The following is a 23,170-nucleotide window of genomic DNA, read 5'->3' on the forward strand; positions in this document are numbered from 1 at the left end:
CCTGCTTGAAATGTCTCAGGGCCTCCCCATCTAGCTTAGGGTGACACAGTGGCACCACCATCTGGCTCTAGTCTGCTTGCCCGATTTTACTCACTATCTCTCCATATCGGGCATCCTGCATTCCAGCCATACCAAAGGCTCCCAGGGCTCAGAATCCATCGCTCCATGCCTGGACGCTGCGGCCACGCTGTTCCCTGGTCACGGCGGGGCTGGGCATGCCTGGGCGCTGCGGCCACGCTGTTCCCTGGTCACGGCGGGGCTGGGCATGCCTGGGCGCTGTGGTCACGCTGTTCCCTGGTCACACTGGGGCTGGGCATGCCTGGGCGCTGCGGCCACGCTGTTCCCTGGTCACGGCGAAGCTGGCTATGCCTGGGCGCTGCGGCCACGCTGTTCCCTGGTCACGGCGAAGCTGGCTATGCCTGGGCGCTGCGGCCACGCTGTTCCCTGGTCACGGCGAAGCTGGCTATGCCTGGGCGCTGTGGTCACGCTGTTCCCTGGTCACACTGGGGCTGGGTATGCCTGGGCGCTGCGGCCACGCTGTTCCTTGGTCACGGCGGGGCTGGGCATGCCTGGGCGCTGCGGCCACGCTGTTCCCTGGTCACACTGGGGCCGGGCATGCCTGGGCGCTGTGGCCACGCTGTTCCCTGGTCATGGCGGGGCCGGGCATGCCTGGGCGCTGTGGCCACGCTGTTCCCTGGTCACACTGGGGCTGGGCATGCCTGGGCGCTGCGGCCACGCTGTTCCCTGGTCACGGCGAAGCTGGCTATGCCTGGGCGCTGCGGCCACGCTGTTCCCTGGTCACGGCGAAGCTGGGCATGCCTGGGCGCTGTGGTCACGCTGTTCCCTGGTCACACTGGGGCTGGGTATGCCTGGGCGCTGCGGCCACGCTGTTCCCTGGTCACGGCGAAGCTGGGTATGCCTGGGCGCTGTGGTCACGCTGTTCCCTGGTCACGGTGAAGCTGGGTATGCCTGGGCGCTGCGGCCACGCTGTTCCCTGGTCACACTGGGGCCGGGCATGCCTGGGCGCTGTGGTCGCGCTGTTCCCTGGTCATGGCGGGGCTGGGCAGCTTCCAGGGCGAATGTGGACATATTCTTAGGCCCCACCTCATGCACTTCTTCAGAGAAATCGCAGAGGCTCCTCCACAAGCCACGGGTACCCCCAGATTTCCCTCACTCTGCATCCCAGGCACCTCTAGCAACGCAACATCACACTCAAGTAGAACTGCCTGTTTTGAAGACTGTTTGGCCGTCACTGTTTCAGATGCGTTCCAGACACTTAGAAGAGCGACTGACACAGAGCAGGGCTTGACTGATTACATTCCTCGCTCGTTTCTCCCGGCCCCATCACCTTAGTTCATGCCCAGGGTGTTCTCCTGTCTAATTCATTGACACTATCATTGCATAATCTTTTCCTGTGCTCTTCATTTAATTTGATACTGCTACCAGTTACATATTTTTCACCCACAAATATGATCATTACTTTTCCTCTATAAAGAAGCTCCAATGGTTCTCTCTCTCTTTTTTTTTTCCCTAAAGAATTAACCCAAACTACTTAACATGATGCTGATCCTGATGCTGATGACAAAAATAGGCATGGGTGACCATTCATTCTGCCTCTGATGCGCCAGGCGCTATGCCGGTCATTTTGCAATAATCTCATTTAATCCTAATGATAATACTCAGATGTAAGCACTATTATCTCTTCCCCCTAAGTAGGGAAATAGGAAAAGCCCAGAAGCCTGTTCCCCAAGACCAAGTTAGAAATACAGAGCTGGGAATGAATTCCAAGTTTATGTGACTGCAAAGCTCTTCTATTCCCCCCACACCACCCCATGCCCGGTTCTCCCCACTGTTCCTACTTTCCAGACGCATCACCCAGCCTGCAACGTGCTTTCATGCCGTGTTCACCTGCAGACAATGCTTTCTCCATCTAAAGCCCCTGCCTTCACCATGCACACACTGAAGTTGCCCAGGAGGGTCAGTCACACCCTACTCTGTGCCTTCCCTCTGCCTCGGCACTTGTGCTGCTGCGGGATTATCAGTTTCCCCTCCCTCATCCCAAAGACTGAACAGTCACCGAGAGCAGCAAGTCGACTAGTCACCACTGAACATCCACAGCCTGGAGAATAGAGGTGCACAGTGGGTGTCTGTTACATGAACGCATGCATACACCAAGAATGATAGTAACGCCGGCTCACATTTGTTCAGCATCTCCCACACGCCAGACCTCGCCCTGCACAATTAGAATACATAATCCATCCAATCCGCCCACAACTCTTTGGGACACTGTATTATCTTAATCCTTATTTATTTTTTCCAGAATAAACTTGCAATTCTAACAACTTCAACAGAAAATAAGTAACTTCTGCTCAATATCAAACTCTATAAAATCACTAAAATTGGCCCAATATCCTGGGTTTTTTTAACTTGCATTATTTCTTCCTGATAATGACATTTAGGCCAGTCAAATCCTGTATTACTTTTTTAAACAAAGAAAAAAAGATTACGAGTTGCTTTTAAAATTCACGTGTGACAAGCAGGAAAAAATGCATGGAGGCAGCTTCAGCATTTAACCTAAGTGTACTTAGCAACCACACTTCACAGCTTTTAAAACTCCTCGTTTGTGAAAAATGTGGATCTTTCTTTGCAGGGTGACTTAAAAGACATCATCATAGTCTTTTATTAATTAAACATGTTCTTATCAGAAAGAAGGCTCTTGAAAGCTAGTATATATGCTTAATTAAGCTATATATATACAACCCTCAGTCCATATCTTGAATTAGGCTACATGTGAGGCCCTGATTTGCCCCACTTCTTTCTGATAACTGGAACAGCACTGCCCACTGCCTGCCAGTGTTTCCAGCAAAGATAGAAAGTTCTACATGTCTCAACGTTTTCGCCCTGATATCAAAATCAAAGCAAACCAGGTCTTCTCCATTCCCATTTTGGTTAACAGTATCACCATCGACCCATTGGCCTGATCCACCCAGGAGCCTGAGTCTTTTTTTTTTGAACTTGAAATACTCATGTGCTTTATTTATATAAATATATAAATTCCCATTATTCCCTCGCTGCTACAAAACTAGAGAAGAACGTAACATAAAGGTACCGACATCAATTTGAGAACTGGAACGTGTTACCTTCCCAAAGTATCCATCTTGGAAATAGGGAAGGAGACTTCGCCTCATAAAAGCTCACGAAGGAATGCTCAAAGGAAATACTCTAAACCTAGTTTTCTGAAATTGGTAAGCAGAAGCTCTGGAGTCAGTCACAGGTTGTGAGCCTTCCACCAAGAAGAGCCACCCAACATGCCAAAACGATAAGCATTAGATCCACTTAAAGTTTGACAAATCTAGCAACTCCTTTCTATTGTCTGCATTTTAGAGAACCTGTTGATGCTGTTGTACCAGCTACAGTCAGAGAATAGTGAGATGCCCAGTGACACTGGCTATAGTGGTAGCAGACTGGGCACATAGTTTGGGAAGTTTTCTAACAAATAGTATGTAAGAGGGGAAGCCTGAGTCTTTTAACACCACAGATCGAACACTGCAAATGGTAGGATGAGCATTAGAGTCCCGCTGAGGCCGCTGAGACACTTCACATGAACTGTAGTGGTGCCTAGGATCTCCCTGAAGAGTGGCAGAAGCAGCTGCCCATCCCTTAAACTACATACGTGCATGGCTTCTCAAGACTCCAGAGTTTACTAGGGACAAGTAACCAGAGCACGGGAATTTGGAAGACAGTCTTTCTATAAACTCCCAGGAACAGCCAACACCAGCGGTGGCTGACGTGTGTGAGACCCTTCTTTATGTCAGATGCAGTGCTCTCATCGATATCCAACACACATGTCTTTAATGCCTGGGACTATGGCGACACTCATTTAGATGAGGGAACTGTGGCATGGGGGTTTTGTACCTCCGCTCACTTCACTGCAATCAGGTTTCTAAACCAGAACTCCCACCCGACAATGTGCGAGTCCAAAGTCCATGCTTCTAGGTGCAGTGACTCATGCCTGTAATCCCAGCACTTTGGAAGGCTGAGAACAGATCACTTAAGGCTAGGAGTTCAAGACCAGCCGGCCAACATCGTGAAACCCGTCTCTACTAAAAATACAACAATTAGCTGGGCATGGTGGTGCACGCCTGTAATCCTAGCAGCTCAGGAGGCTGAGGCAGGAGAATTTCTTGAGCCCAGGGAGGCGGAGGTTGCAGTGAGCCAAGATCGCACCACTGTACTTCAGCCTGGACCACAGAGCGAGACTCCATCTCAAAAAACAAAACATACAAAAAAGTTCATGCTTCTAACCATTAGCAATCATATTCTCCTCAATGAAAAAGACTGAATCCAAGAAATCTCACCTACGTCAGACTTTCTAAGTCATAGAGATTTATATAATAATTTTAAATGCGTCTTTAACTTTCAGACCCAGTATATAAAGGAGGAGAGTGTGAGTCAGTGCCGTTCCTAGGCGTCCGCTGGGAACTTCTCTGACCATCCTTCTGGCTCTCAGCAGTGGAGCTCACTTGCTCAATTCATTCCAGTGTCCCAGAGGTCGCAGTCTGCCCTCTGTCAGCTGCGCTGTCCTTGGTCCCTGGGCCTATCTCTTTGCTGCCCTCCCTGGGATCTTGCTGCTGGGGTAGCCCTGCTTCCCTTGCAACTTTCTTCTCTGCTGCTGGTGCCTTCCCCAGGGCTCTGTGTGGGCTTAGCTCTTTGCCATCACAAACCCATTTCTTCATTTCTCTCCCTCTCTCCTCTTTTCTTTCTGCTCTCTTAGCTGGGCCCCCTCCATCCTTTTATTTCCTAGTTGCACCTGTTGCTTCCACACCCTTAAAAACATACTCCATTTTCTCCCTAGATGTATTGAAGTATAATTGACAAAGCTGCAGACATTTAAGGTGCACCATGGGCTGCTTTGATATGTGTGTACTGTGAAATGATCACCACAATCTAGTGAATCACCACAATTCTTATCGTTATCTTTTTTGTGCATGGTAAGAACATTTAGGATCTACTCCCCTAGCGAGCTGCAAGTGTGCAATGCGGTTTTATTAACAACAGTCACCATGCTGCATGAGATCCTCAGAACTTATTTGTCCTATAACTGAAAGTCTGTGCCCTTCGACCTCATTTTCTTCCCCCCACCAATTCCTGGCAACCACCATTCATTTGACTCTGTATCTATGAGTTCCACATTTAGACTCCATATGTAAGTGAGATTATACAGTATTTGTCTTTCTCTGTCTGACTTGTTTCACTTAGCATAATGTCCTCATACATGTTGTTGCAAATGGCAGGATTTTCTTCTTTCTTAGGGCTGAATAATTTCCCATTGTTTGTATATACACCACATTTTCTGTATCCATTCACCCATGGACAGGTCCTTAGGCTGTTTCCGTATTTACTCATTTCCTTTGTATGTATACCCAGAAGTGGGGTTGCTAGATCATATGGTAGTTCTGGTTGTAATTTTTTGAGGAAACTGCACAATTTTTTAGAATGCCTGTACCAATTTACATTCCCATCAACAGCTTACAAGGGTTCCCTTTTCTCCACATCCTCACCAACACTCGTTACCTTTTGACTTTTGGGTGATAGCCATCCTAACAGGTGTGAGGTGGTGTCTCATTGTGGTTTTAACTTGCATTTCCGTGATGATTAGTGATGTTGAGCAACTTTTCATATGCCAGTTTGCCATTTGTATGTCTTCTTTGGAAAACTATTCTAGCCCTTTGCTCATTTTTTAATTGAATTATGTGTGTGTGTGTGTGTGTGTGTATGTGTGATGCTCGAGTTGTAAACAGAGTTCTTAATCTTTCTGTGTGCTTTAATCTCAGCACTTTAGCAACTGTCAAGAACAAAGTTCTTTCCAAAAAGTTCATCTCAAAGTTGGCCACTGACTCATAACAGGTAAAACCCAATGAGCATTTCCCTGAGCCTCAGTTTCTTCTTTTCTCATGTGAAACGGTGATGATAGTGCGTACCTCCCAGGGTTGTTGAGCCAGACTCAACAATTTACATGAAAGCACTGAGGGGATGCCAAATAAATGTGAGTTGTATAAAACAATTCTTGATGCTACAAAGCTTGCATTTCCAAACTATTGTCAAACTCCCACCTTGTTCAAGCCCCAATTAAAATACCATTTTCTCTAATTCATCTTTCCTGATCCTCTAAGAAACTTCCCTTCTCTGAGCAATGTATTATCGTCTTCTGGAACTCCATCGCTTGAGATGATCAAAGAGTTTCTTTATTGTATAAGTTACTTCTGCGCATGTCTTTTGAAGGAATAAATAAATGCATTGATTATATCTCCCTTATAGCACTCCATCACCTTCTATCTTAAATTATAGTAAGTAGCGTTCCTATCTTCCTGCACTAAACTGTAAGCTCTTTCGATGACTTCGTGGCTTATTTTCTCATCTTTCCCTCCACTCTAAACACATAGGAGGTCCTTGATGGATGTGTAATAAATGAATAAGCAAATGATATGAAAATGCAAGTATCCTTTTTTAATATACAGTTACAACTTCGACATCCACAGTTGGGTCTGGCCACTCGTTATGTTTTACCCAGAACTTAGGTCTTTCTCATTCTCTACTTTCCCTATCAAGACCATCCTTTCAATACCAAATAAATTAGAAAGGACACATCAGCTAACTTACATTAACATACTAAAAAATGGGACAACAGTCTTCAAGGTCTGGAAGAGGAGAGCAGAGAACTCGTCATTGCCTGCTCAAGCCCATCTACCAGGAAGGGAAACTCCAGATACTGTGGGCCACTTGGCAGTTAGGAACTCATGGTACTGATCTGTTTGTTGGGCAGATATAGTTTGGTGATAGTCTTAAAAATCATTTGTCACCTGTCATGACACTTGCCAGATGAAATTCTGATTTCCCAAGAGAATGCACTGACAAATTAATAATCTGACGTTTAAAGGGGTGATATTTCTCCATGTCAGTCAACAAGGGGCCATTCTGTTTTGCTGACCAAATAAAATACTCTTTCACTCTCTGAGGGATTAACTAGAGTGTATGCAGATTTCTCCAATGCTTTGCTTTTGATTGGAAATATAAACATTTGAATTTCAAAGCAACACTCTTCCTAATTCCTACTGAACTCACAAGCTCTAGTGGTTGAGTGATCCCATTGGTAACAAATACTTAAAGGGCCAGAGTCACTCTGGGTCCTATCCTTAAGCTCCTGTTCTGTCCTCCTCTCAGGCCTTTTCTGCACCATACAAATCCAACACCTCTTCTCACAGGCTGGGCTAACGGCAGAAGACAATACCATGATTGAGGAGCCTGGGAATGAGGCAATTCATAAACGGAACATTCCCCAGGAAACATAATTTTATGATCATAATCTTTTTGTTCTTGACAGTTGCAAAATTAAATACCAGAGCCACAAAAGGTGAGGCACAGTGTTAAGGGTACGTTTTCCTAATTTGATTTTCAAAGGAAGCATAAGCTTAGGGTTGAAAATCATTATGATGTAATATTATACCACATAGTAATACATAGATCCAATCATTTTACCAGATAACTATCAATATAAAGCACTGACAGGACATTTGGGACTTCGGGTCAACAGGAAGGTGAGTTTTCAAACTAAACTATATTATTTATGGCTTTGATTGTCATTTGCTTTTATAACATGAGGATGATGGTAATTCTGCTCTTCTGCCAATAAATCTAAAAATTAATTTAAAATGTAGTCAAACTTCTTGGCACACGTTAGAAGGGAAGACATTTTTAATTAAAAAAGCCATATTAATCATTATATAAATGAGTTATATTAGTCTTGTAAAATTAAATCTATGGTGGAAAGGAAGTCAGTGAGTGATAGAATCAGATTTCAGAACACATATCATATAAAAAGTTGTGTTTCTAAATAAAGTGAGTGTGAAAGAATTCAGGATATATTATCAGTCATCTGAGTTATTGCCCTAAGAAAGCTCTTTTCCCAAAACAGGTATGGTTTCTCTGACAAAGAAGATAAGTATGCCTTCTCATATTTTTATCATTTTCTTAACTGTCAGACATAACTCATGTGTAGTTCAGTTGTTCAAAAGGTTACATTCTGAGGGAAAATTCTACAAGTGGCTTAAATGAGCCAAACCATTTTTGGTTGCGTCATGATTTCCTCTGTTGAAAAAGTTGCGATGACTTAAAAAGGGTTGCTTTGATATTTAGCGTAGTGTTTTACCCAGAAAGCACACCAACCAAAAACAAACAAAGAATCCATAACAAAACAAACATTTAAAGATACGTAGACCAGATTAGTTTTCTCATGATGAAAGTCACATGGAATTACACACGGTTTACGTTGCTTTCACCATGTCCCTTTCCTCGGGTGTAAATTTTATTTATTACAATAACCTACTTGGCCTAGTTATCCACCCACCCTTCATTCAGTCTTGGTAGTGGACATGGCAAGATGATGGGTAAAAACACATAAACAACACGGCTCTCCCATGGAGGTCACTTTCACACGGGAAGATTGGACACGTCGAAAAACTTCATTAACATATAAAAATAATGCAATATGTAAAGTGGTATCGGAGCATCTAAGACAAACTGATTAAATGTGACGTTTGTTAAATCCCTCTCTGGGAAATAATTTAAGATTGCAGAAAATGTTTCTGAGAAATTCCAATGTAAATGTCCTTAAAAGTCCCTACTTTTTAGTATTTGGTATTGTAGATTTTGTAATTTTCCAGATTTTTCATTAAAAGTTAATATACATAAAACTCTTGGGATAGTAGCTAGTACAGAGTAAAATCTGTATAAATTATTATTATTATCAATATCTTTTGGAGTGAACAAATTGAACATTTTTTTGAATAATCTTTTGCATAGTTGATTGAAACTAGTTAATAGGTTTCTGTTGTTTTCTTGAGTAAATCAGAAGCAGATATTTTGATTGACTATATAAGGTCTTGCAGCTTTTATAGTTTTTTAACTTGAAAAGATCTTCCCAGACTGATACCTCTTTCTATCTTGAACTCTCTGTTCAACTATATTCTAAAGCCTTAAAATAAAGATCTTCAATTTTACAGCTCTGGATTTAAACTTTTCTTTCTTATTTTAAAAAAGAAAATTTTAACTCTTTAGGTTGATTATATTTCTTGATGAATGTGACTGTACCAAGAGGCTTTAAAAAAAGTAGAGATTAGAAATCAATTTTTCTTATCTTCTGAATTATTCACTATATGATGTGCTGCATTTGAGCTTTTTCTATGCTTCTGGTAATATTTCTGTTTTATATAATTGTTAAAGTATAGTGCTTCTCACCAGGGAGACTATATATGTATATATTTTTAATAGCAGCCTTTTAAAAATTTTCATGTGTTTTTTCTCCTCCTTTGTTTTATGATTTAAAAAAAAAAATCAGAAAAATGTCTGAATTGTCACTTTATCTCTAAATTCAAAGAGCATTTTCTAATCTTGTGTTAGCATGAGCACAACACTGGGGAAGATCTGATTGCTGTAAAAGCCATTCATTCATTCAGCAAATACTGACTGAATATGCAGTATGTTGACCTGTTTGCTGAGGGCCTGCCTGTTCCGGCTGCCATTCTAAAGCGAGTTGATTTTCCCTGTAACTTTTGTTCAGCAGAAATAACCTGTACCTTTTTCCATTCTCTTGCCATTCACCACTCTCTAGACCTCCCTTTGTGTAAACTGGTTTAAGTCTGGTGCTCTAGGTACATCAAACAACACCAGTCTGTTCACACTGTAGCAGAGTAACCAAGTAGTTACACCATTTTCATCTTAACTACTAGTAATACTATGCTATAAAAATTGTGAAACCTAGATTTTGAGATATTGAGCAAATTAAAATACATAGTATTTACTATAGTGCAAGAATACATCTGACAGGTTAAATGTACGTGTTTTGGAAAGCGCTCACACCCTGCACCAGATGACACAGTTAGCACAAGAACAGCGGAGGTTATTGTTATCTAATCTCCTTTCCCTTGTTAACTTTAGCACAGAGAACTGAAATAATTAGGTGTAAAGGCATCTTGATAATCTACCAAAAAGGCTCACTTTAAGCAGCCGAGTGTCGCTTTCTTAAACTTTCATTATTTAGTAGTATAAAGTGTAGGCAACCTGTATGAAGTATAAAGATCTGGTATTAAAAAGACCCAATGAGGCAGAAGTCGCTGACTCCTCTCAATAGGTGGAAGAGGATTCTCCATGCGGCCGAAGGCTTAATGAAGTGTGTCTCTGCCAGCCAGGCTGTGGCCTCTGTGGTGTCACCTCTTCAGAGGACTCAGTGCCTCCAAGAAGCTAGCTGTCCTCGGTGGGAAGTAAGTACAGGGACTTCTGTTTAGAGAAGACTAGCATGAACATTTCTACTAATAAATTTTCTCCAACATAGCTAAAATCTCATTTGAATGTATTTTTTTTTCTGTGCATTTAAAACACTTGCCATTCTTCACAGCATCCCATGCTTGTACTCTTTCTTACAGGATCTTCACAAGTGGCACAGCTCTTGGCTAGAAGCCTATTTTTGCTATAGTTCATTGGACTCCTTGCAGCTGATCCTTGCAGCTATATTAGTCTCTGAGGGATGCTGAATTGAATAGAACATCAGAAGATTTGGAACCTGATGGGTTTATGTTGCCCCTGTCCTCAAATTCAACTATTCCAGAAAAAATGTACTAGGACAAGGAACTGGAAAAGAAGAATTATTTCTAATAATGGATTGGATGAACTCTCCCATGCAAAGCAGAGGATATAATTCATTATAAGATTTGTAATTTACTTTAACCACTGGGAAAACATCTCAGAGGGAAGAGAGAAAAACTGAATTTCTAATTGAATTTTAAAAATCAAAAATTTAATAAGCAGGCAACAGTATAAATGAACAGAAAAAAAAATCACTGAGACTTTCAAATAATGTTCTTTATTACAAAAAAATTTCCCTAAATTATAATATGAATATATAAAGAGAAATGAGAAACTATAATGAGAACATTACCAGGGCTTTTTGTTTTCTTTCTTTTTTATTTTGTTTTTGTGTTTTCGAGGTGGGAAAATTTTCTTTGAAAGTAAGACCCTTGATTGGATTCAGGAAAGTGAAAGCTTTCTGAAGTTTTGATCAAATAATGCTTCTCTAAGGAACAGAATTTAGTGCTGAACTTATGTAAGCCTCACCTGTATAGGGAAGAGGAAACCACTGCTTTTTTTGGCCAAAATTCCTACTTGGTAAACTAGTAGATTTCAGTTTTGAAGGCCAGGGTGTAGGGAGGTGTGGTAGAGCTCCATATGGATATATCACGCTGCAAAACACCAAAAGAAAAACCTGTCTTTGCTGGTTCCCTGTCATTTATTCAGCAAATATCATCTTAATTGAACTTAAGCTGAAATTCTTATTTGCCAATATTCAGAACTCAATAGTTACAGAAGGGTTTCCTTTTAACTACATGTACATCTTGAGTTTTTCAGAAATAATACAGAAAAGCATATTTTGAAAACATGTTTATCTGTATTTTTCCACTTGGCAGTAGCAGTTTAGAATTTAATAAGCATATCCATAATTAAATTGTTGGTTTGAGGAACTTGCAGAAAGTTATCTAACACAATCACATATCACAACTCTTCTTTATAAAATCCAAGTGCAACTCATTTCATTACGCTATCAATGTAGTTAGACATAACTGAGGCCTTTAAAAACATTGTAAGTGACTTAAAATAGAAAATGTTAGAAACAGTCCAGGCATATTACAAAATCATGGTTTCTGAAATCTAATTACTATATATAATTTAAAATAATTGATTAAACATGATTAGTCCTTAAGATGAATAGAACCAATTCCAACTTTAGCTATTATTTAATTATAGCATGCTGTACACTAAAATCAGCTGGAAGATAGCCAAAATAAAGCTTTAAAGGACAGCATGATAATTAAGAATTGCTATTTATCTTACTTTTATTGGAAAACTCAATGCTGGAATGAATGTCATAATGTCTAGAAATATGAATTTAAATAATTTCCTAAATATTTCACTTTCTCATTCCAAATATCAGGACATTTTAAACTTCCTCATCAGTTCTACTTTATATGCAAAAATTCATACAGTATTAATTAGAACTTTTGCTTTCAACACAGATATCTTAAAGACAAGGAATTATGTATAACTTCTTCATAAAATTATAGGTACATTTTTATTTTTGATTGTGGTAGCTTTTTCATAAAAAGGCTACTGAAATCAGGCTTATTTAAAAAATAACAATAATGTTATCTAATATAGAACAGAGGGTAGGAAGTATCTATAACCAAACCTATATCTATATCAAGTGTGACACTAAGAGAATATTCTCTCCCTCACCCAGGTACTCAAGTTGTAGGGTAACATAACTAGTGTAACATAACTAGTGATTTCCAGTCATCTTTTAGGTTTATTTAGGAACATTAAAAGAAATGCTGCTATTGTAGACTTCGTTTCAATTATTTAATCTCTTTCTAGTTCACAACCTTTACTTTCTCCTGGTTTCAGCATGAAAAACAACTTCATAAGTGTCTTACATTATAATCGGCTGCTAATCATCATTAATTCAGCATTAGTTTTAAATAGTCTGATTCCATAACAAATTTGTAATAGGGATTTTTCTATACATTTTATAATAGCTACGGATAGAAAAATACTATTATCCACATACGAAAACATTCAAGTTGTTTTGTTTAAAACATACATTGTAAAATTTTCCCTCAGGAAATTTGGATCTATTATAGGACAGCTGTAGCTTTCATGAAATTGGGGTCCTGAAGCCATATTTTCAAAGCAGAAAAATGACAGCCTCGTTGGTTTTCAAATGTTCTGAGTTTCTTTGATAAAAGGCAGTATTAGGACTTTATTCTAGGTCAAGTGTATATTTACAGTAACTAACAGGAAAATATTGAAGTCTGAAGTTACCAGTACAATGTGTGAATGCCAAATTCTGCACACTGGACAAAGTGCTTTAGAATCAGAGGCCAGGAAAGCTCTGGAAGGCTGTGAACAGAGACAAATGCAATATGGTGCAGTAGAGAGAAAGTCAGAAGTAAGATTCAGATACAGCCAAACAGGGTGGGGGACAGTTTGTGGGGGGATGGCTGAGCTGGACTTGAAGGGCGTATGAAAGCAGCTGTCACTGCAGGGGAGATTTAAAGGAAATGACTCTTCAGGGGGCATTGCATTTGCAAAAAAAAAAAAAAAGTCTGATATAGTGTGTTTTGGAAATTCCAAAATATTTGATATTGCCAGCAGAAGAGTTGGAAAGTGGCAGAAAATAAGGGTCTAAAAATAGCCATAAGCAGAGGTGCTAAGTCTTGAAAGATAGAGATTAGGTCTCTGAATCTGGTTCTCAAAATTGTTGAATTATTAACCATGTAGATGCGCTATGCAGAATTGAACTTAAAATGCTCATCTTTTTATAGCAAGTCATCTTAAAAGGATACAAACATAGGAAAGAAATTGCACAAGTATAAAGTGAGTGCCATTCTTCCCATGGGCTAAGGCTCTTGTCTCACCTGGTGCCACCATCAAGGCAACAGACACAGCAGTCAGGTGTGCCCTGGATATTTCTACACCTCATTCTTCTAAAGGCTCCCCCAAGAAAAATTAATAGGAAATCAGGTGCTTGCTGCAGTTCTTTGCACTGTGTCAATTCTAAGGAATCCTTTGGCAATGTAAAGCTTTGAAGGAAATTAAACTGGAGAGAGATTTTCTCTACCTTTCATTTAACTCATATAGAATCACTTACTTAGCTGATATTTTTACTCATAGAATTGGACTCAGAATTAAGTCTGTTCATTTAGTTTTCCTTTGAATGTTAAACATAACGAAGTACAAGGCCATCACGTCACCATTTTATCCCCTAGGACCCACATAGGCATACACTTATCATTAAACATTTGAACGTGGTTCGCTCCACTGAGATAGTTAGTCTGTATCCTTATAGTTTGACTATTTTGACATTTAGAACAAAAGTTTGGAAAACTATTTTCCTATGCTTTAGTACTCTCTTATCTTAGGACATATTAACATAGCTACATCTGTGAAACAGGTGGTTCATGCTCATATCTATCAGTGAAAATTATACTTAAAACTCTAAAGAGACTCTCGTGTCATCCAGATTTTTGAGGAAAAAGGTAGCAAATAAAAATAAACTTCTTAGAAGTAGATCTCAGTTACTACTTATTTTAAATTTCGTGGTAGATTCCATCTTTTGGAGACAGGGGTTTTATTCAAAGTTTTCGACCAAACATTTTTATTAAATATTTTCAATAGTATTATAAGTGATCTGACATTTTTGGTAACAAAACAACAAAATAACAAAAGAACTGACTTGAGTAAAGCTGAAATGTTGCTGAAACAGAATCTGATCCTTACTTGGTCATTTCCTTACCAGGGATTTTGATTTGACTGACCAGTTTCAATCCACAGTAATAGCTTTGTTCCTAAGAGACTATAAATCAAGGAAATACTCACTACAAGGCAATTCTCCTGCAATTCAGGGTCTGTGCTGTTATTACGAAGCAACTGACAGCAAACACTTGCTGCAAGTATGAGCGCACATTTGTATGAGGTGTGTGGCATTTTTGGTTTCACTCTCTATCTCTGAAACCTATCTGCTTGTGAGAAAAATTGTGCAAGAAAAGAAGTTTTACTGCCACATACCTCAGCTGTCCTACAACTCAATGCACAGACTTCGCTTCCTTTCTTTCCTTGGATTCTGAGCCGGGGGAGCACAATAGGGGTCTTGTGCTCTGGGCCAGCAAGGCATGCAGATACTCGGGAAGGAGGTGTGAACAGCTTCCAATACCTACACTGTTTGCTTTACAACTACCCCGGCTAAATCAAACAGGACACCAGGACACTCAGTCCAGGGTAAGCAAGTACAAAATCCACTGGCTATTATGACCTACATAGAGAACAGTATTCTTTAATTTAAATGTATACATAGGTGTGTTAAGAGTTAAATAAATCATTTACGAGGCTTAAAAAGAAATGCTTCACAATTTATGTGCCACTGCTTTTTCACGTAGTTCTCTGAATACAAGTCAAAGTGCAGGTCACAAAAGAATCCATTGTTCACAAGTGAGAAATGTTGTTGGCTGTGAAGACGGTTCAGAACAAGCTATCGTAGTCTGTTCAAACAGCAAACACTGGTTTTAAACCCCAAAGCATATCGGTAATGTTTTTTATCTTCCAATTGCTAGAACCAAAATTCATTGAAACCACTCTATGTCTCTGATACTATTTTCTAGAAATGTGTGTGTCTGTGTGTGTGTGTGTGTCTGTGTATGTTTGTTTGGTAAATCCAAATCACACAATCAATGTAAATCTTTCAGGCCAAGTTTTGCCCCAGTTATTTTTATGCTGTGCTTTCAAAAAGGTCAAAAAAGCTTACCTCTGTCAGTGTGGTGGGATGCCCAGGAAGCCCCTTCTCCGCCTCGGCCTCAGGGTGCAGACATATGCCCTGGGAGCCCACAATCTGTTAACAGGAAACAGGTAAACCCGAGAGCGTCCGCCTGCGTTCCAGTCCAGTGCCCGTCCCAGCACACACCTGCTTTTTCAGACCTGCCGCTCATATGCTACAACCACGCACAGCACCAGCCTTAGCAGAGGGCAACACCCTCCGTTTGGATCCCTCGTTTTCAGGGTAGGCAGCTAGGGAGCTGCTGAGATAATATTGCAGGGAAAGCTTGCCTTCCCAAGACAAAAACCTGTGCTGCTGCCTGAGAGCAGATACGCAGCATTATCACTCTGCATTCCACGTTCTCCAATCAGCTAATTGGAACAGCAGTCAACAGCCTGTCCAAACGGCAGCTTGCAGGCCTGCGTGGCTGTGATCATCGTACACTAACATGCCCATTGCTTCTCTCTTCCCTGAAGAGATGTATAAAAGAGGCTTCTTCCAGGGTGAAGCTCAGTAGAATATGCCACACTGTTTTCCATAAGTAAAATGGCTGGTCCTCTCAGCACTGCTGCAGACAGCTCATTGGGTTCCACTGGCTTTTCGTAGCCATAGCAACAACCAACAGACAGACTTAGCAAGCATGGCTGATCATGTGCTGCACACCCACACAGCTTGTTAATTTCTTTTCATCAAACTCATCATTTTTTTGAGGAGGGTAGCTTCTGCTATCTTTCTACACATTTCACCGATAGTGGAAGTGCTCTAATTTTTCCGCTCTCCTGAAGAACTCTTTTTTATATGAGCCAGGGCTCTGTATGAAATCGAGGAAGCGAAGCCCTATTAGTGGCTATCCAGGTTAATAACATGCAAATCACTTAAGAGACCCTAACTGGAAGCATTGTCAAACAAGCCCCGCCTTCCAGTCACAGAGTGAGTGCGGAGAGCTGCAAATCGGAGAGTTACACTTTTTGTTTTTAAATGATAATCTTAGAGCCACTTAACTGAAACAACACCCTGGGAATTGCTATATAGGGTCAGAATAATAACTAAATCAGGTAGAATATTTTAATAAGATCTTTAAATATCCATTTACTTATGGCTCAACTTATCTGATGACTTTAAGATGCTTTTTATGCAATATAAAATAGATTTTTTAAAAAATCCTGTTGTTTCTGCTGCAGAAAATGATTCAACTCAATCTCATTTGTAAATTAAAAATTCTTTTTTAAAAACTCCGAACCTAATTAAAAATTCTTTGACTTTAAACATTACCTTCAAGGCAAGAATAGTTTTACTTTCTTAGTAAGATGGATCACATTCCACCCGTTCATAAAATTTCACCCCCTCCGGGAATCTACCATGATTAATGTCATGAACAATTTCAATCTTCTGCAAAACCCCCAGCCTTGTCTCCTTTTTCAGGACTGTATCACCAGTCATATTCTATCTGATATATTTCCAAGGCACTGTCCCATTTATTTTTGTTTCTAGCAATCTGTTTGAAATAGTTATGTTAACACTTCAGACTTGTAAATACAGATGTTCTATTTGCTAAGTAGTCATTGATTTAGGATTCTGTTAGTATTGCGTTTCCCTACCCACGTTAACACTCCTGCCTTCAGTATTAATTCCCAAATTTTGGCTGCATAGGAATCCTGTGGATGTAGATTTGGGGATGCCCGCTCTCCTTCCTCCCCAACTCGATTGACATTAGGTAGGTCTGGGCCACCCAGGGTCAGCATATCCATGCAAGACAAGTGGGTGGTGCTTTCCTGCTTGGGAGAGTCCTCACCGCTTGCTTCGGATCACCTCCAGCCAGCCTACCTTTTCTCACAGAAGTTCCCTTCCCTGAAGTTATTTTGCATTTGCTGTTGCTGACCGTGCCCACTGCCTTCACCCTCAGCCTCCCATTCTACTCTTCACTGCCCACATTTCAGAATCCTGAATTACATATCATTTTACGCTTCCTTGCCCTGCAGATGCTGCTACTATTAAAAAGCTTCTCGATCTGACTGTTCCTCGCCCCAGCACGTTTAACCTCCATCCCAATCTGCCTCCCCTTTTATCTTCCAACACCGGGCCCACACTGACCACCTCGCTAGTGACTCTCCCCGGTGGAGTCTGAGCGACCTCTTCTGTGCCTCCCCTGTACTGGGGTCCACCTCTGCTATTACAGGCCTTGTCACGCCCTGGGACTTCTTAGCAGTTCTCCTTTCATGTGTGACTCCCAGACTGTTCTGTCTACTCTCTGAAAGCCAATCTGGTCCATGTCTTCTTTGCCCTCCATGCTTGGAATATTCTAATTTCTCAATGTCTTTGAATGAGGACCTACAACACTGTATGAATAGGGACTGATGACTGGCTGGTGTGAAATCTGTGTTTTAATTCACTTTTCAATATCACCCATTTGTTGACTTATCACTTCAGAAGAACTTAAGTGATTTTGACAAAATGCTGGCATGTTACAAAAGGATATCAAGAAAACTCTGGGTGCATTTGATGTTTTAGGGTGGCTTTTCTCTTCATTGTATCTCTGAAAATGTCTTTATACCCTCACACTTGATTGATTGGTTGGCAAGGTATAAGAATCTCTGACTATGGCTCACACCTTTACTCCCAGCACTTTGGGAGGCTGAGGCAGGTGGATTGCTTGAGCTCAGGATTTTGAGACCAGCCTGGGTAACAGACCCTATCTCTACAAAACAAACAAACAAACAAACAAACAAACAAACAATTAGCCAGACATGGTGGTGCACGCCTGTGGTCCCAGCTACTCGGGAGGCTGAGGCAGGAGGATTGCTTGAGCCTGGGAGGTCAAGGCTACAGTGAGCTGAGATCACGCTACTGCACTCCAGCTTGGCAACAGAGGGAGACTCTGTCTCTGTTTTTAGTAGCAAAACAAACAAACAAAGAAACAAATCTCTGAAGTCATTTTCCTTTGGAATTTCGAAGGCCTTCATCCTTTTTTTTGTATCTCCTCCTCCCCTATACCTCCAATTACTGCTCCTCCTCCGAAGAGAACTGGAAATCCCCAGGCATCACTGAACCAGAACTGGGAAGCTGGCAGGAATGGAGACGAATCCCTTTCCACTCTTTGCCCCGTGGTATGTCTGTCGGCATCTCTACTGCTCTTCACACATCACTCTGCCGCAGCTCTGTTCTTCCAAGGCTCTTGGCTCCTTCACCTGCTCAAAGCCCCTCCTTGTAACTTGGGGCACTGAGGCCCACTGGCATTGCTCTGGCCTCAGGCCCTGCCCTAGCCCGGGTCCCTGATGTTTATTCTCCTTCTGAACGTGTTTGTTTTAAAATGTGCTAAATACAGATTTCCAACAGACAAATATTATTTTTCCAGCCCATCTTTCTGAGTCAAATGAGATCCCACCTATGTGGCCAGCAGCTTTATATGTGGGCTGCCCTGTGCCTTGGTCCAATCAGCTATGACGTGGATACTTGGCATTATCTAGTTTTAAAATTTTGCTAACATAATAGGTGCAGAGTAATAGCTCACTATTGTTTTAATTTGTGTTTCTCTAATTACTGACAAATTGAACATCTTTTCATTTTCGATTGTTTTCGGGGTTCCCTCTTCTGTCAATTTTCTGTTCATAGCTTTTGCGTGTCTTCTCTATTGAGATTGTCTTAGTGTGAAATTTTAAACAACACAGTCATAAAGGTATTTTTTATATATTTAAACATTATAATTAAATTTGTGACATTATTAAAGGTTATTAAGACATCCACTGACATATAAAGGGAGCTCTGTAATTCACAATGCTAGTTGTTTTGGTTTTTATTATGAAACGAAAATACAGAATGTGTGTGAAAATCTGCATTCAGAAATTATGTTCAGTATGAAAGCATAGAATACCACACCATAATATGATTTTCTAAAACAAATATTTGTTTAGGATTTTCAAACAAAGATAATACTATCACAGAATACATATACACACACATATATATGCTCTAATAGTATATACACACACACATATATATAAATGGAGAGAGAGAGCTATCTATTTATCTAGCTTCTATTTTATGTTATTCCATATGCACACCTACACGTCAATCAATCGATCTACCTATCTATCATCTGTCTATCATCTATGGAAGGCAAACACAAATGTGCAAAATGCTAACACCTGATGAATCTTAAGTGAGAATATTTTCAGTTTATTTTACTCTTATCTCCACTTTTCTATAAGTTTGATTTTTTTTGTTTTCAAGATACAAAGTTTTAAAAAATGAAATACAATGAAAATAAAAATAGCGTTTAGAACAGACACAGAGTTAAGGTTAAGATTACTTGATGGGGACATAACTATTTATCAGAGTTGAAACTAAAGAAGTTGATAAGTGATGGAGTAACTAAAGTGATTACTGCTATTATTGTTATCATGAGGAGGCTACTTTAGTAGAGAGGACTGGAAGCACTTTGCACTTTCTTGAAGTAAGTTTGCTATTTCCCTACATGTACTGCTTCCCTGTATTCTGTTCTTAAACCATTTATCCTCTGGTTCCTATTTTGAAACCCGTATTAGTCTGTTTCCTTAATTCAATAAAATCAACACTGATTGAAGCACTAAGTTCTTCTCTAGTCACATCTGCTCCGGCGGACTCCACAGCCAGGACCCACCAAAGGATCTGGTCCCTGGCACAGCAAAGAAACATGCTGTATGACTTCACTTAGAGACTGGAACTTAAGCATGGTTTGTTTATGAGGTAGCAAAGACTTTTATAAAGCTTAGATTGAATTTTCTAATTCCTAAAACAAATAAAATAGAATATCCCAAAGGTTATTCCTAAATCTTGCATATTTAGTTACTCTCACAATGATATGAACAATGTCAAAATAGAACATTGATGGGAAATGTGACAGCTGACTTAGGAGGAGGATTCAAGTATCTCAATTAAGCAAATCGGATTTATTTCTATGATTCCAACAGCAAGAAATATACACTGGAAAGCAGACTGACCCACAGGCTACTAATCAAATGCCTTCATATCCCCTGAAGAAGTATGACCCTGATCAGTAGCCAGAATGATCTTTATAAATCAGAGGTGCCCAAAACCAAAAAAAACCCAGCAGAGTTGAGGGTTTTTGGAAATTCACTAATCAAATGAATTTAAAATGAGAAAATGATTATAGAAGAACAAAACCTTGCCAGAGGGCAAATGATAGGAATGTAAACACCAGCAGTACAAAACTGTTTAAAAAGCTGGAGAGAAAGCCAAACATATTAACACAAAAGTACTGTGTGTAGCCCATTAGTAGTTACTAGAACCCCCTAGAAGTTCTGTATACTCTCTAGGTTAAGAGGAACAAGGAAAACGTGGCAAGAGGTACCGGAAGTAGTTTCAGGTAGTCCTAAGTCTGGAGAGCTCGGTCTTCACTGGCTAATAATAACAACATTGTTTTAAATATTTCAGGTTTATCAAGCTTTGGGTTTGCAAATGACTATGACTGCAGCAGCTTACAGGAACTACTTTATCTTAAAATGTGTGTTAATATGTGCCAGTACCAGGTGGGGAAAAAATAATGGTGTTATCCAATAATAACAACAGAAAAAAAAAACAACTCACAATTAACCCCCTCCCACAACCCTGCGAACCAATCCCAAAACACAGATACATCTAGGTGTGGCTCAAGAAAAGTACTCCTGGCTTTTATTAAACCTGCAGTGTGAGAGATTCTGCAAGCAACACAGAAAACACTGCACTTGCTCCCAAGGAATTTGACTGTTTATACTTCATAATGGCAAGCTTAAAAAGCGACCTGGAAAGAGAGGGCCGGCTGCTTTCACGCTCCTGTGAGGGGCCCTGCTTTGTTCTTGGAGAGGCACTCTGACCACATTAATAGAGTGTATCTCCCATGACCTTTCCCACTTAGCACTGTGTCCTGCGGCAGCAGTGGCCCCCAGGTACTTCCGGGCAACGTGCCACCAAACCCAGTACAGAAAAAGCACCGGGCTCTGCCGTCATGGCATTATTGAATTAGTAACGAAACACACCAGGCTCAGCAAACAAAACCTGGCAAGAAGGATTTTAAAACAAATGCTTCTGGTTTCACCTGAGCCACTGAAACAAATTACGAGGTGCTGGGTGAAACTGGGCAGCCTCTGTAAACTCTGAAGAGGCTCAGGCTGAAGCCCTCAGCTGCCAAATGTCCAAATCTCAGAGAAGTGAAAATTAGAGGGTCACCTTGTGTCCTCTAGAAGAGCTTCTGAAACACATGTTCAGTAAGATTCATTGATCAAGATAGTAAGATGGGCCTGAGTGATGTATTAATACAATCAGGTACACGTTTTAGAATTCAATGGTCCAATACCAAGTGGAAAATATTGTTGAAAAACAAAAATCCCCAAATCCACACTGGAAATAGTAGATGCTCAGTTAAAGGTCTACCAGTGAGAGTATGCGCAGGTAGGAAAAATAAACTACGCGTGCTTGCAGAATATTGGATGGGAGCTGTAACCTAGAATGGTAATTATTTTACTAAGCCTACCCAGGTCAGAATTCAGTGCCTATGTGTTTGTTTCTTTGTTTGTTTTTGAGGCAGAGTCTCACTGTGTCACCCAGGCTGGAGCACAGTGGCACAATCTCGGCTCACTGCAATCTCCGCCTCCTGGGTTCAAGCAATTCTCCTGCCTCAGCCTCCCAAGTAGCTGGGATTACAGGGGCATGCCACAATGCCAGGCTAAGTTTTTGTATTTTCAGTAGAAATGGAGTTTCACCGTGTTAGCCAGGATGGTCTTGATCTCCTGACCTTGTGATCCACCTGCCTCGCCCTCCCAAAGTGCTGGGATTACAGGCATGAGCCACCACACCTGGCTGCCTATGTTTTTAAAAGTCAGACTCTGGCATCCTAATTGCTGGATCAGTGCCTTGAACTGAGAACATTCTTGTGGACATTTCCTGCATCAAAGGAAGACGATTAACTTTAGAAACGTTCCTTGTGAGAGGTCAGGAGATCGAGACCATCCCGGCTAACACGGTGAAACCCCATCTTTACTAAAATTACAAAAAATTAGCTGGGCATGGTGGTGGGTGCCTGTAGTCCCAGCTACTCAGGAGGCTGAGGCAGGAGAATGGCGTGAACCTGGGAGGTGGAGTTTGCAGTGAGCTGAGATCGTGCCACTGCATTCTAGCCTGGGCGACAGAGCGAGACTCCATCTCAAGAAAAAAAAAAGAAAAAGAAAAAGGAAAAAAACAAAACAAAGAAAAAAGAAAAAAGAAGCATTCCTTGTGAGGTTTAAAGTAGCATGAAAAATCATTTCACAAACAACTTTCCTATCGGCATAAAGGTGGATTTAAAAAAATTATCTGAGCTGATACCTGAGCTGCCTCTAGGACCCGTTATTCTCTTGGCGTGTGGACTCTTTCCTATATTTTTCCTTCATTAAAGACACAGTTTGCGTTGGAAGCAAACCCAAGTTGTGTTTCAATTTTTGGTAACACATGAGAAAGTCTTATCACAAGATTAGGATTGGCTGCAGAGAAGAGAAAGCTCAAATAACAGGGCTTACACAAGACAGAGGTATATTTTTCTCTCAGTTGAAGGAGTGAGAAATAAGGAGTTCAAGGCTAGTAGAAAACTGGCCTCATGATTATCAGGACTCCAGCTCCTACCCTCTGTTCTGCCGTCTTTTGAAACTGGTTTCTATCCTCAAGAATCCTCGTGGTCCAGAGTGGCTACTTGTGCTCCAGCCATCAGGTCCATGTTCCAGGCAAGAAAAGGAGAGGGAGAGCCAAGGG

General features: G+C 40.8%; 1 protein-coding gene across 7 annotated transcripts in view; it reads right to left on the minus strand.

Moving 5' to 3' along the window:
- The window catches only part of SORBS2 (sorbin and SH3 domain containing 2), a 237,125-nt gene extending 221,114 nt beyond the window's left edge, over positions 1–16,011 (minus strand). Inside the window, exon 1 of one of the 7 annotated variants that reach the window (XM_073017778.1) lies at positions 15,407–16,011. The gene's annotated coding sequence lies outside the window, so the exon portion shown is untranslated. The remainder of the gene's footprint in view (positions 1–15,406) is intronic. The other 6 variants (XM_073017779.1, XM_037994454.2, XM_008000474.3 and 3 more) reach the window with 6 other exon arrangements.
- Positions 16,012–23,170: the final 7,159 nt, after the last annotated feature.

The sequence above is a fragment of the Chlorocebus sabaeus genome, chromosome 7 (assembly GCF_047675955.1).
Source record: "Chlorocebus sabaeus isolate Y175 chromosome 7, mChlSab1.0.hap1, whole genome shotgun sequence".
NCBI classification, from domain to species: domain Eukaryota; kingdom Metazoa; phylum Chordata; class Mammalia; order Primates; family Cercopithecidae; genus Chlorocebus; species Chlorocebus sabaeus.